Genomic DNA, 14,532 nt, shown 5'->3' on the forward strand with positions numbered 1-14,532 from the left:
TATGCCATGTAATGGTAAGTCTTTAGTGGTGCTGCAGGTAAATTGTAGAAGTATTTATAATAAATCAATTGAATTCTGGAACCTAGTAGATTCGCATAATCCTGACGTCATAATAGGAACGGAACCATGGCTTTCCAGCGAAGTAGCAGACTCAGAAGTATTTAGAAACGACTATGTAACATACAGACGCGACCGTGTAGGAACAGGGGGAGGGGTTTTTATATGTGTAAAAGAGTGCCTGCAGAGCGCTGAAAATTTTAAGGACTCGGAGTTCGAAATGTTGGGTGTAGACATAGCGGATGATTATTCGCGAAACATATTACACATCATCGGTTTATACAGGGCCCCGAAAGAAGGCTTGAAAGTACTGTATAAAATAAGAGATATGTTGGAAAATAGAAAAATCCGCGGGCAGTATGTTATCGTTGCGGGGGACCTAAACTTGCCCTAGGTAAATTGGCAGGATACAATAGAGGAAGGGATGAGTCAAGCCCAGTCATTAGTAATCTCACTCATCTGGAAACATAACTTAATTCAAGTAACAGACAGGGCGACAAGGGGAGGTTCATTACTAGACATATTTCTTTTAAGACCCTCAGAAATAGTCGCAGGTATTGAAGTGATTCCAGGCATTAGTGACCACGACGCGGTAATTCTTGAAATATTATGGAATGCTAAGTACAAGCAAAGAGGAAAAAAGAACAAAAATATCTTGCAATATAACAAAGCGGACAGAGAAGGCTTCCAAAATTATCTTAGAGAAAAGTACTCATTATGGGTAGTAAAGGGCAGTAGTGTAGAAGAATGCTGGGCGGAGTTCAAGCAGATTATATTAACAGGAATAAAGAAATTTATCCTGGTTAAACGCTTATCAAACAATCCCGATCCGGAATATTATAATAAATACATACGGAAACTGAAAAGAAAACTAAGGAAATCCTATAGACAGCGCAAGGAAAGCCTTGCAAAACAAACAAAATTCACACAACTATCGAAAGAACTGCTTAATGCGAAGAAGATAGCGCAGGAAAATTAACTAAATAAACTTTTCAAAGGTGAACAAAACGGGTGGGGGGAATTTTACAAATATATGAAGAGACGACGCAAGGAAAACTATTCGAGCCTCCCCCTAAAAAATGACCGCAATCAATTTATCGTTCAGGACAGCGAAAAAGCAGAAAAATTAAATTCCTATTATGCAAATCTAGTCTTTCAGGTGAAGCTCCCTGTAAAGCAGATTTGAATAATTTCAAGGGAAAAATTGTTCCGGGGCCGGGTATCGATCCCGGGACCTCTGGTTGAACGTACCAGCGCTCTACTACTGAGCTACCCGGGAACTCCACCCGACACCGTCTCAACTTTTCCCTTTATATCCACACAACTCGCGTGGCTGACGAAACGCCAGAGACCCACAACGAGTGCACACAATCTCTGTGTGACTTGGAATTGTGGTTTTCTGTTAACGTACACAGTAACGTATATATTATGCAAATCTAGTCTTTCAGGTGAAGCTCCCTGTAAAGCAGATACCCGGCCCCGGAACAATTTTTCCCTTCAAATTATTCAAATCTGCTTTACAGGGAGCTTCACCTGAAAGACTAGATTTGCATAATATATACGTTACTGTGTACGTTAACAGAAAACCACAATTCCAAGTCACACAGAGATTGTGTGCACTCGTTGTGGGTCTCTGGCGTTTCGTCAGCCACGCGAGTTGTGTGGATATAAAGGGAAAAGTTGAGACGGTGTCGGGTGGAGTTCCCGGGTAGCTCAGTGGTAGAGCGCTGGTACGTTCAACCAGAGGTCCCAGGATCGATACCCGGCCCCGGAACAATTTTTCCCTTGAAATTATTTAAATTCCTATTATGCCACTTGTTTTGGGATGAGGACAATAGTACCACACTTAGCTTCTGTGGAAAATACGGGTCAGTTTTGTATCAAGCCTAGGGACATAAGGAGAAGGATCTCTAAAATGAAAACTCATAAATCAGTAGGACCTGATGGTATCGCCGGAGACGTACTAAAATTGGGAGGGGAAGCCATGATTCCCTATCTAGTGCGTATATTTGAAATATCAATTAACAATGGTACTGTCCCGCGAGATTGGAAAGATGCAATAGTGGTGCCAATTTATAAGTCAGGGTCTCGCTCAGATACAAAATATTACACACCGGTCAGCCTTACCCTGTGGTTTGCAAACAGATGGAACGGCATTGGGATGACTCAAATTGGTTACATAACTGTCAGCATGGATTTCGGGGGGGGGGGCTATTCATGTGAGAGTCAATTAGTAACGGTATGTCAGGATTTAGAAGAAGGAATAGATTCCAATAGTCAAGTAGATGCAGTGATTATTGACTTTTTACGCGCATTCGATGTAGTCCCACACGATATATTGTTGGTTAAACTATAATCAACGGGGATTGACTTCAGAGTGCTCCAGTGGATCAAGGAATTTTTAACTTGTCGCACTCAGAGAGTATCGAACCCAATTGAAATTACTTCCGGGGTCCCGCAAGGGAGTGTGTTGGGGCCTCTTCTATTCTTGGCTTTTGTAAATGATCTGCCAGTTAATATCTTGTCTAGGGTTCGCTTATTCGCGGATGATTGTATGGTATACAGGATAATAAAAAGTCATGAAGATACTACTCTTCTCCAGAATGACCTCAATAGAATAAACGATTGGCCAATAGCCAACAAAATGAAAATAAATTATCTAAAGAGCAAAGCCATCAGCTTTACAAGGAAAAGAAATAAAATAGTCGCATCGTATACGTTTGGGGGTGAAACCATTCCGGAAGTTAACAAATGTAAATACCTCGGAATAACATTTAGCAGCGATCTCGGCTGGGGGGAACACGTTACAGACACAGCGGGAAAAGCATGGAGAGCGTTACACTTTGTGATGAGGGTACTAAGAAAAGGTTCTGATAAATCCAAAGAGATTGCATATAAATCACTAGTACGTCCAGTAATGGAATATGGTGCTGCATGTTGGGATCCTTACAGATTAGAACATATTAAGACACTGGAAAGGATTCAAAAACGGGCTCTTAAGTGTTGTCGGAAAAATTCACCATTAAAATGGGACACACTCACGGACAGGAGAACGCGAATTCGATTATGCGCAATGTTCAAAACATACGGAGGTGAGCCTGCCTGCAGACAAATAAAAAATAGGTTGCAGCCGCCAAATTACTCATCAAGGAACGACCACAAATATAAATTGAGGGAAAGAAGGCAGAGGACGGACACTGAAAGTTTTCTTTTCTCAATCGCGCTATCAGGGACTGGAATGCTTTACCTGCAGACTTACTAAAGGCTTTACCAACAACCAAAAATGCATTTAAAAATAGGCTTAAGGACCTTACTAATAGACGGTAATTATACACAGTATTTAAAGAGTGTAAATGATATGTTGTTATTGAAGTGTTGCATCAGTGAAGAATTATGTTGTGTCAGTGAAGTGTGTTGTATCAGTGAAGAAGTATGTCGTGTCAGTGAAGTGTGCTGTGTAAGTGAAACGTGTTCCTGTCAGTGAAGCTTTATAGTTTATAGTGGCAGTGCATAGTATTTGAACAGTGAAATGTTTTTGAAGTGTTAGTGAAATCAGGATAGAATCAGTGAAATGTGTCGTAGTTCCAGTGCAGTGAGTGAGTTGACAGCGAAATGAGTGTAATTTGAAAGGTACTTGTGCAGATATGAACATATCATACTCGTGGGTTTTAGTTCGATCTTAGTTTTAAGATACAAATTAGATTTATTCCAAATGTTATTTTAAGTGATCGTTTCATTTAATTTAGTATATTCCCTGTTATTATTATTATTATTATTATTATTATTATTATTATTATTATTATTATTATTAATTATTGTTAGTATTAATTATTAGTATTATTAATTGTATTTTTAATTAATAAGTTTATTATTGTCATTATTGAGCGTAATTACTTATCATTGCCACCGGGTATATACTCATTGCAGTGTGAATAAATACATACACATAAGGCCTTTTTACACACCAAAAGGATTTTCTTAAAACCAGCTCTGATATTTCATAGGTACGGTACATTACATACGAGTATAACTAAACAACATAAAAGTGTCCTTATAACTATGCGAGTAAATATGTATCACACATTATGCATACTATTTCGTGGCACAGCTCACCACGTGAGACTCTATGAACGAAATATTCATACTTAGACCTCATCCCTATGGGACATATTAGGCCAAATCATTCATTATTATATTTTACGTGAGTGAAATTAAGTTTCAACTAGTGGAAGTAAGATATTAAACACATGGTGTACGTGGATGGAACAATAGCATGCTGTATTTACTCGCGTAACGGACGTACCCAAATTTTTCGCTTTAAAATTTAAAACAAAATTCTCCACGTAATAGACACATACAGCAATGTGAATCTGCGACAAATCATAGCAGTGTTTCTGAACCTGACAGTGAATGAGGTAAGGCTTACTTACTCACTCACTCGCTCACTCACTCACTCACTCACTTACTTACTTACTTACTTACTTACATACTTACTTACTTACTTACTTACTTACTTACTTACTTACTTATTGGCTTTTAAGGAACCCGGAGGTTCATTGTCGCTCTCTCATAAGCTCGCCATTGGTCCCTATTCTGAGCAAGATTAATCCAGTCTCTATCATCATATCCCACTTCCCTCAAATCCATTTTAATATTATCTTCCCATCTACGTTTCGGCCTCCCCAAAGGTATTTTTTCTCCGCTCTGCCAACTAACACTCTATATGCAGTTCTGTATTCGCCCATACGTGCTACATGCCCTGCCCATCTCAAACGTCTGGATTTAATATTCCTAATTATGTCAGACGAAGAATACAATGCGTGCAGTTTTGTGTTGTGTAACTTTCTCCATTCTCCTGCAACTTCATCCCTCTTAGCCCCAAATATTTTCCTAAGAACCTTATTCTCAAACACCCTTAACTTATGTTCCTCTCTCAAAGTGAGAGTCCAAGTTTCACAACCATAAAGAACAACTGGTAATATAACTGTTTTATCAATTCTAACTTTCAAATTTTTTGACAACAGACTGGATGATAACAGCCTCTCAACCGAATAATAACAGGCATTTCCCATATTTATTCTATGTTTAATTTCCTCCCGAGTATCATTTATATTAGTTACTGTTGTTCCCAGGTATTTGAATTGTTCCATCTCTTAAAAGATAAATTTCCAATTTTTATATTTCCATTTCGTACAATATTCTCGTCACGAGACATAATCATACAGTTTGTCTTTTCGGGATTTACTTCCAAATCTATCTCTTTACTTGCTTCAAGTAAAATTCCCGTGTTTTTCCTAATCGTTTGTGGATATTCTCCTAACATATTCACGTCATCCGCATATACAAGCAGCTGATGTAACCCGTTCACTTCCAAACCCTCTCTGTTATCCTGGACTTTCCTAATGGCGTACTCTAGAGCAAAGTTAAAAAGTAAAGGTGATAGTGCGTCTCCTTACAAATGAAAAGTTCTTCATCAGTGCTGCAGTCTTCCTATGCCCAACGACGACATTTTGAACATTGAGTTTATTTCTCCCCCTGGGCCCTGAAAAATATCCAGTGCAAAACTAGCACTCTTCTTCATCATAATTTTCTCCATATTCCGAGTCACTAGAGTTAATTAATTGCATTTCCACATCGGATTCTTCATCACTGGACGAACTCGAGCAGTGCTTCTTGGACCGATTTTTTTCTGTGGTTTTTGTTGTTTCTCGAACAATTTCTTGCGAGCTCCATCTTTTCTTTGTTTTTCCTTATCTAAACTTTTTTCTCATTTGTTTCTGATAAAGAGTTGATATTATGATAGCTCCTTTTCCTGCCCTGGATACTTTACATGCGACTCCCCACTGGTTGAAGGTTGCGGCTCTTGAGGTGGTTGTTGCTGCTGCTTCTGTAACTGTGATATAACTAAAATCACCGTTTCTGGAGCGTGAAATAAGTAATGGGAACGTTGAGAGCGAATAACTTATCTTTGCCACAGTCTGTGGGCATGAAATCTGACAACTGTGATTGGCAGATTGTTAATGCCGCATCTGTTTAGGAGATGGTACCACTCTCGGCCGAAGTGGTAACAGATGCCACTGACTAGAGAGAGTACTTAAGGACACATCCCAGAAACGCAAAGTGCGAGTGTCTTGCCTTTGACGGAGTCAGTGGCCAATAAGACTGACAACTGTGATTGGCAGATTGCTTACGTGACGTGTTGGGTGTTCCCGTTCTCAGCATTCCTGGCAACAAGTGCTCACTGACTGGCCTTTTACTCAAGGACAAGCGCCACAAACGCTGGCACTGGCTGTAGTGGCGAGAGAGAATATTTCACGAATTACGCACTTATGTTTTGATCTTTAAGCAAGATAAATATTGTCGGACTAGCTAATTTTAATTGACTTTAGCTATTGATATTATTGTCATCTCAATGAATAATTAATTTCAGTCATTGATAATGATAACGTAATCATTTCAATTAGTAATTTTTGTAATGAATTATTGAGGACAATGGATAAAATTAATGATTGACCTAATTCGTAATTAATTTTAATTAATAGTTCAATTAATCTTTAATTGGTTCTTATGTAGTTAATGGCAGACAAACTGACACGACTAGAAGCATTAACGCCTTTCGTAAACTCTCAAAGGTGAGCATCATAACAAAACCAAATAAGAGTTTTAAATAAGAGATACTATCTCTTAATTGGACCCCTAGGTATCTCTTATTAGGGAACGGAATAAATAAAAATGATATAGCTATCCAAGGTCATAAATTATTATCTTTCTTATTAGCAATCTACCTTATTATATGCAACATTTTGCTAGTAATTTTATAAAATTAATAATAAATTTGTTGTATCTTACATTAACTGCTGTTCACTTCCTCAACAAAAACCACCAAAAAGTTCGAAGAGTGAAAAATTACTTTGCTTGCTCTCAGCTGCGTTGCTTACTTTCAACTGAGGTTAGACAAAGAACACGAAGCCTTAGAAGCACAAACATTGATTTCCCATAGTCGTCGAGAGATGGCAAATTATATCGGAGAAATTAACAATGTATCTCTTATTAGGGACCTGTCTCTTATTTGGGTACTTTACCTTATTTATGTATATCTTTATGGGGGAATGTTGTACTTTTGACAATTAAATTTTTGATGTGGCAAAGTTGACTAACCTAACTCCATTATCATTACTAGTTACGAGTAGGCTCTCTTTTCCAATAGTCGGTTTAAAAATATCCTCCCGTCCTACTTCAGCATTGAAATCTCTCAATAAAATTTTAATGTGATATCTACTCGTAGGTAACTGATCAAAAGTCTGTTCCAATTCCTCATAGAAGCTATCATTTATATGGTCGTCTTTGAATGAGGTAAGGCTAGTGTTAATAATAACAATAAAGTGTCTTATCTTATTGTCGCTTCATTCATTGTTACACGTTATCTGTTTATACAACTGCTGCTAACTATCGATCGTCTTAAGTGCAATGCAATCGATATATAAATTAGTTGAGGCCCAGATATCATTACATACTCTATCGATTATTTCAGTATTCAAGCTGACGAACAGTTTCCCTGGAAAAGAATGAGACAATTGAATATTCCTAAGTCTCAGATGTAAAACACTGCCCATGATCAGAGACCAGAGCACTGATACACAAGATAACGAATATTGAGTTACTTAAATGCAGGCTATTTGGTTTGTTACTAGCATCGTTCCGAAATTCACTTCAAAAACTGCAAAAAATATAATATTACGTAAATAAAAGATAAATATATACATAAATCGTGTAGTTAAATCGACAATGGACCTTCATGACTAGATCGACACTCCGCACAGAAAGGAAAGCTTTCGTGTCGTTGCAATAGCTCAGGCGCTAAGACTTCTGTGTGTTGTCTGGAAGAGAGTGAGTTCGATTCTTAGTCTACATCAACGATTTTTTGTCTAAATAACGTTAAAATAGCTAAGTGACGTTGAAATAAAGTTTTACAAAGTCCTCAGATAAAGTGTTAATGATCACAGACTATACAAAATTACAAGTTATAATATTTATAAAAGTTAATCTAATGAATGGATATATATATATATATATATATATATATATATATATATATATATATATACACCACACACATATACAATGTAATTGCATATATATTAAAAACTAACAATTAAAATGAAATTAAAAAAAATATTCCTAAGCCGCACAGACAAACTTTTACAAAGGTTTAGTGTCCTTAGGCTATGTCATTTGTTGAGTAATTATTACAATATTTTATTAGTAGCTTTCCCATATGTGTAATAAATGCACTCGCACAAAACAATTTTTTTTAAGTGTGGCTTTGGATTATTCCACTCTCACCCCTTCAGCTGATTTTAACTATTCTATCTACGTGTTTGCAATAGTGTTCAATTTAATGTGCATTCAATTTCATTCATGTTATGACTGAATGAAAAAGCACTGTTGCAGTTATTGACTAATTACATATATTAATACTGATTATTAAATGCACCTGTTAAGTAACCAATTGCAGTATCTTTTGCAAAATCTTGAAAGTTTAAGTTGTCAATAATATTTCTGTATTATATACTATAAGACGTTAAAAGATTTTGAAATATATTTGGGATCCTCTACTTTATAATCACTGGTATTAATGAAAAAATATTTTCTTAGGATATTTCCAAGTTTAAATTTAATAATATTCAGAATAGCTTTAATTGCATTATCTGAATTTTGTACTTTTCTATTCAAATGTATTCTATTTCCCTCTTTCATATTTTTTTATAAATTGCACTGTACTTCTCGTAGTATTTAAGAACATGAGGATCATTACATTGCAACTTATTACATATAGATTCTTCTTTTTAATACATGAGATTTTTAAGTCTTTGCGTTATCTACATGTTTTTACTTTTGAATTTTTTCACAACATTGAGTGGAGAACATCCACTGAAGTGATTCTGAAATTAAGTGAATAATACAATACATTTACTCTTAATATCAGTAGTACCAGTAACATACGTTTTTACAAGATTCATTTTGTAGACATAAATGTAAATAATCACTAGATACAGCATTTACGACCCTTTCTTTAGTTTTTAAATTAATATTTTGAAATTGTTCAGTAACATTGGAAACAAGATTTGTCTATCATGTTCATACAAGCCATTGATTATAGTTTCTGTCGAATAGGAATTCAGTCTAATTCTGTGTACAAAACTTTTATCAATGGCTGTGCTACTTCAGCTTGTATGCTGGTGGGAAAATGACTCTACGACTAAGGTTTCCAGTTTCAAGGATTGAATTTAATTTACTTTTACGGAAAAGCTCCGACAGATAATCTAAGTTATGTTTATGTCACTACAGATCACAAATTCCATATGAGATTTCTAAAGTCTTTTCTTTACAAATTCAATGTTGGCTATAAATATTAATAAATATTAAGAAATATGAATGATTGTAGTAAGAAGTCTGAGTTACATTATAAAAAGTAAGAAGTTACATTCCTCGGCAAGATTCGAACTTTCGATGTTTGGTTTTGTCGTCCAACGCATAAGCACGGACGTATTCAATGCTTATCTTAATAACCTGCAAGTTAGCTGCAGCAAGCTGGTGTCATAACTTGGGGTTTGTTTACTTAATGTAATTAGATTTAATTTGATTAGTTTTGCAACAAATGTATTTCCTGTTATATCCTGTTATTTAAATATTTAATTTAGGGTTGATTTATTAACTCTTACGGTGCAAGATGCTCCTTGTTTCAATAATTCTTTATCACGTTAAATAGTCATTGTCTACACTAAAGTATTATCGTCATCCCTCATTTCTCATCTTAATGGTGAACCAACTTGACATGAGACAGTGTATTATAGCTCTAGTTGAGGCTAGATATGGGGCTAGATCTGCTGGCCGTTTGGTCGGTGTTCCTGGAAGTGGGTTCATCGTTAACAAAATTCAGGGGAAGTAGAATATCGCCCTATTCCTGGGCGTCCGCGGATTTCTTCATTGGAAGAGGGTGCTCTCTTATTCGAGACAGTTCGACAGGACCCCATTCGGACTGCTAACGAAATAAGAGCAGCATCTAACTTTCCCGGTTCTTCACAGATTGTGATCAGCAGGTTGAGGAACCGCGGTATTAGGAGTCGGAGGGCTGCGCAAATGGAAATATTGGGGGAAGCACAAGCTGTCGACCGTCTTGCCTTCACTACCCATCGAGTGGATTTCGATTGGAGAAATGTAATTTTCTCCGACGAAACAACCATCTCGAGTGATTCCGAAGGTCCTGTCCGTGTCTATCGTGAGGATGGTCTTCGACATGATCAGCGCTATGTGCACCGAAGTGAAAGATCGGAGCGCTTTAGCATATCGTGTTGGGGGTGGATGTCTTACGATGGACCTGGCGTTATAGAACGCATCGATGGCCAGTTTAATGCGGGGAACTTACGAGCACATTCTGGAAAATATATTCCTTCCTTCCGCTCCTAGAACGTTTTCCCGAAGGAACATTGCTGTTCCAGCAGGATAATCATCCCGTGCACTATGCCACAAGCATTCAAAGATGGTTTCAAAGGAGACCCGAGATCGAAATCATTAATTGGCCTCCGAAGTCATCCGATTTCAATCTCTTCGAAAATTTATAGGCAGAATTAAAAAAGAGAAGGCTAGCCACCTATGCTCACCGACGCCCTCGAAATCGAGACGAACTGTGGGATCAAGTTGTTGACACCTGGGAAGATCTCGCCGGGGATTAGAACTTATTCCACAATCTCGTGACATCCATGTCGGACCGATTTAGAGCTGTAATAGAAGCTGATGGCATGTAGACAAGATTTTAAGTTAACAGGTCTCTTTTTGTTTCTTATGATGTTTGTTTGAGGAAGAATACTTTTAACTTCCAAGTAAGATTTATTTTTTGACGAGGTTCAGCCCACTTGTAAGACCCAGAAATCGGGCTAAATTATTCATATTTTTTGACAAATTAGACAGTCGAGGAACTCTGAAGAAATTAATTACACCTCCATAAAAAAAGTTTTACCTGAGATCAAACACGAGACGTTTCGGTTAAGCAGTGGAACCGACACGCTACTATATGAGCTACCGACACAAGACAGTGACAGCAGCAGTCTAGAATGTAGATCCCATAGCAGGCATTTGCCATTCGGTACAGTGAAGCAATGATATTTTGTGACCCGAGCTATGTTGTTAAATCGTGGCCTTAAATGGCTGTCTTTTTCGTGATCCTTATTCTGGTCCTTGTCCTTGATGTGATCCTTATAACAAGTCTTGTTGTATTGGTCATAGTACGTATCGTTACGTCGATATCTAGTGAACCGCGCTGTAGAACTTTAACTTCCGACGACCAAGAGTCATCTCATTCCTTTTAAGGTTAACTGTACATTTAATACATATTTCTTTTTTCACTAAATTTTTTTCCTCACATAAAGGACGCACCCTAGTTTTTTTGTTATAAAAATCAAAAAATGGAAGTGCGTCTATTACGCGGGTAAATACGATAATACATGCAATTATGTGTTGTATAAGAACAGGAAACAAGCAACAGCAGTAGTATAATTAAGGTAGCAGTGTGGTAGTAGTAACAGTAGTAGTAGGGAAGAAGGTACAGTTTCGGCCGAGACATAATTGGAGAGATGATGTAATGGAAGCTAAGAAGAAAACAAGACTTCAAGAAGACTGCTTAGATCAGGCTTGCAAAACTGGGCGACAATTGTGGTGTTACGTCACACATCGGAATAAGTCACTCACCCCTTCCTTCCACCTCCGCATCATTAACTTGGTATGGGAGGGAATTTGTATTCAATGTCTGTGTTAAGTGATTGCGTACAGGCTACAGATACGTCATTCAACACTGGTGGACTGTGGACGGGGAATCAACGCCTTCCTCATGCTTTCCACCCCTCTCTCGCCAGTACTGTATCCCTGGTTTAGACAGAATGAAATATAACTTGGGGACGGAGCTTTTTATACAGCTTCATACATAGTTTCCATTGTTAACTTAAAATGCAAGGTTATGCTAAGGCACAGGGGTACGTAACAAAATTTCCATTCATTCAAAGCAGGGCAATAGGATGATAACATACAATCTAATGAATAAAACATATTTCAATAAAGAGAATTGTTGTAATAGCTGTTTTCAATTTACTTAATAATGGAACACCTACCTCTAGTTTCTCATTTACCAATGCAACTTTAGTAACTTGAAGTGCTCCAGATTTTAAGTGGCACATTTCTGTATCTAAAGAAAACATTGGTGATTTGTGAGATACTTCGTGGTAGTACTCCTTTGTAAGGACATAATCCTTGTACCTGTCAACACAGCAGGGGAGTCAACATACGAAGTGAAGTATTATTATCACATACATGCTAAAGAAAATTAGTTCATAAGATTAATATAGCAGAATTGTTATTTTGACTCGTGGTTGTTCAGGAGACATATTAGGAAGCTCGAACTTATGTATTCATTCTTCTCGAAATAAACCACAACAGGTATTCATGTGAATGTTCGAAGACCTTTACAGGCTTATGCAGGCATTCATATATGCTTCCCAGCTAGACTGAGAAGTCCAAACTAAATGTAACTGTTTTGAATGTGCATTAACCTGGCGCTGGTCACTATGAGTATCAAATTCATTGATCCTTCATCTAATGATCGCTATTTACTTCATTGCAATATTCATGCAGTTTAGAAATTATAGGCACGATAAAAGTGACCTGAAAATGTTTGTCAATCTTAGGGATGGCACCCTACTAGTGAACCGAACTTACAGACGTATTCACGTCAAAAAAATGTTAAGACCAAAATGTTAATTAGTAATCATATAACTCATACTTGCTTTGATACTCACTTCCCAAGATGACCGTCTTTAAAAGGTAAAGGAAAATTCAATTCTGCCATTTCTGAAGGGGAAAGTATTAATTGCTTTCGGGAAAATTTCATATCATCAGGATTATTTAATGATGCTTCAGAAATAGGGAAAATGGCACTAAATTGTTTTAAGGATTCTTCCTTTTCCTTAATTAACATATTTAATCCTGCATACTCTGAAAAAGAAGGAAAAAATATAATAATATAATACTGGTGCATGTACATTATTACATCATGCAGAGATAACCTCATTATAATTAATAGTTTATAAAATTTAAGGAAATTTTAATTACCAGGACTTATACAATGAAAGAGTAATGGAACGGAGAAAAATTCTCTCCGGCGCCGGGATTTGAACCCGGGTTTTCAGCTCTACGTGCTGATGCTTTATCCACTAAGCCACACCGGATATAACCCCGACGCCGGTCAGAATCGTCTCAGATTAAGCTCTAACTCTTGGGTTCCCTCTAGTGGCCGCCCTCTGCACTACGTCATAGATGTCTATAAACGCAGGACCGAAGTCCACACATGTGCTGAGGTGCACTCGAAATGAGTGACTAGTTGGCCGGGATCCGACGGAATAAGCGCCGTCTTAACCCATTTATGCCCATTGGGTCGTTAACGACCCAGTGATTATAATTTGTATAAAATATCCCGGTAGTGTTATATTGTGACTTCTATAAATTAAGTTGGTAACTGAGAGTGTTGTCTTGAGTTATAAACATTTGTGTATGATTAGTGCTGCACCATTCACATTTTGTTTGAAACTATCTCTCAGCTTGCGTAATTGACTAGGATTCTGCAGCACATAGCTAATAATTTCTATTTGTAGGCATCGAGTGTGGCTCATTGTCGAGCTTCTGAATACGAATCTAAAACATCAAAATGTAAGTAATACAATATATCCTGATAGCATTGTAACAGTTACAGTAATATAGCAACAATGACAATAGTTTTTAGAGTGGGTCGTTAACGACACAGTGGGAAAATGAGAGGTACCATTTTGTCGCTTAGTAATATTTATGTTTATATGATTCTTTTTCGTTAGTTATAGTTTATTTTTGTTTTGATATACTAGGAAGGGACTGAAAACTCATGAAATAATATCTGAACTTGAAGCAACAGACACAAGGAGCATATCTGGAGAAATTGTTTATATTGCACCACCTGTACATGGAGAAAGCGATGGGGATTCTGGAGATGAGGAGTGTAATAATCCAGACTGCTTGACGAGGACATTGTTGGAAGCAGAAGCTGAGGTAAGGTTTTCAAATGAAACAAGAGATGATGAAAATGATTCCCCTGAGTCTACATTGGAGGCTACGGTATTGTTGGAAGTAGAAGCTGAGGTAGAGACTACAACTAAAACAAGAGGGCATAAAAACTATAATCCAAGATCTGTACTGAATACAAAATATATTCCGCAGTGGAAGAAGGGTGAGACCCTCCCTAATTTTCCACCAGTTTATAATCCTGTCCAGTGGAGTCATCCATTATCACTTTCTAAAGACAGTCATCTAGCTGAATATTTTGACAGTTGTTTCAAATGAGTTTGGCGTGCACCCTATAGGAAGAGCAGATCGGTACTCACCCAAAGAAAAGAAGAGGAT

The 14,532-nt window shown here is 37.2% G+C and overlaps 1 long non-coding RNA gene across 1 annotated transcript in view; it reads right to left on the minus strand.

Annotated features, from left to right (window-relative positions):
- Positions 1-12,093: 12,093 nt before the first annotated feature.
- Positions 12,094-14,532, minus strand: part of LOC138713208 (uncharacterized) — a 169,039-nt gene continuing 166,600 nt past the window's right edge. The window contains exon 3 of the long non-coding RNA XR_011335797.1: positions 12,094-12,363. This is a non-coding gene — a long non-coding RNA (uncharacterized lncRNA). The remainder of the gene's footprint in view (positions 12,364-14,532) is intronic.

This window comes from Periplaneta americana, chromosome 14, assembly GCF_040183065.1.
Source record: "Periplaneta americana isolate PAMFEO1 chromosome 14, P.americana_PAMFEO1_priV1, whole genome shotgun sequence".
NCBI lineage: Eukaryota > Metazoa > Arthropoda > Insecta > Blattodea > Blattidae > Periplaneta > Periplaneta americana.